A 1,479-nucleotide genomic window follows, 5' to 3' on the forward strand; every position below is an offset into this window, starting at 1 on the left:
ACCACCAATACGGGATCTACCATCTCTACCTCTTGCATTTTTGGTAGAACCCCTACCTCTCACAAATGAAATAGGAGTAGATATAAACACATGACGATGACAGTCCTTAGCTACATGGATAATCTCATCACACACATAACAACCTCTACGACTAGTCTTAATAAGAGAAAGTATAAATAAGCTCGACTCTGAAATGCTGAACTAGAAGATCCACCAGCTGAACTATATAAAATCACCTGCACTGGCCTACCATGGTATCCACGAGAACCTCTAAAATCTCTACTTAGAAAGGTCTGACACCTGAACTCACCAAAATGATGCACCCTTTTGGTGCCTCCTTGAGATGCTCTAATAATACCCTCTATTATCTTAGCATGATCCATAATACTTTAAAGAGGATCCCCAAGAACAACCATCTAAGATGTAGCAGACTGAAGAGAAATATCCCAACCTTTTACGAGCTTTTGAACCTTCTCAGACTCGATGGAAATGTTATCATAGGAATATCTGGATAGGGTATAGAAGTATGCCTTATACTAAAAAGCTGTCATGGATCCCTGCTCCAAATGATCAAACTCATCCCGTATACGACCTTCTCAAATTGAAAGGCACAAATCTCTCTATAAAAGCCTCAACAAATTGATTCCAAGTCATCTTAGGAGAATCATGAGGTCTACAACTGAATAGCGACCTCTACTAATCTCTCTTTGCATCTCTCAACTGATATGTAGTGTAAGCCACACCATTCACGCAGAAAGAGTGAACACAACTCAGAACACAAGATATAAAAGAATTTACACGATAAGGGATAAAATAAGAGAGGTTTCCTAAAGACATCCTATAGCATCTCAAATATATATACTAATATCTACATACTGATCTGCGAGACTCTATTAGACATCTCGTCTTAAACCATTGAGACCAATGAAACCTGGCTGCTCTGATACCAATTTTTCATGACCCAAAAATGAGGGTCATGATGGCACTTGTCGTGGCGTACATTGACAAGTAAGCCTATCACCCAAATCGATAGGAAAAGAGGAAAGCCTATCACCCAAATCGATAAGAAAAGAGGAAAAAATAGAAATATCCCAAGGTAAGGCTTCTAGAATGAAGCCAAACCATATAAGTAATCATAACAATATGGAAAGAACTTATCCAACATACCAATTATGCCCAAAACCAGGTGTCAATAGTTTACGAACTACTAATACAATCCAAGAGTCAAATACATTAGAAAATAACCACAAAGGAATAATAACTGTCTACGAATACTAATAAATACATAATTACTTTAGAAATATAGAGGTGAACTTCGGATGCATGAATATCCAACCGCTACCTTGGAAGCTCCAACAATCGCCCGAGTCAATCAAGCTGATGCACACTCGAACTAGGACCTGTACCGAAAGGACGCAGTAGGCATGAGTAAAGTCCACTTGTACTCAGTAGGTATTATAGACCGGCCAAGCAAAGTAG

Source organism: Capsicum annuum, chromosome 12 (assembly GCF_002878395.1).
Source record: "Capsicum annuum cultivar UCD-10X-F1 chromosome 12, UCD10Xv1.1, whole genome shotgun sequence".
Lineage (NCBI taxonomy): Eukaryota > Viridiplantae > Streptophyta > Magnoliopsida > Solanales > Solanaceae > Capsicum > Capsicum annuum.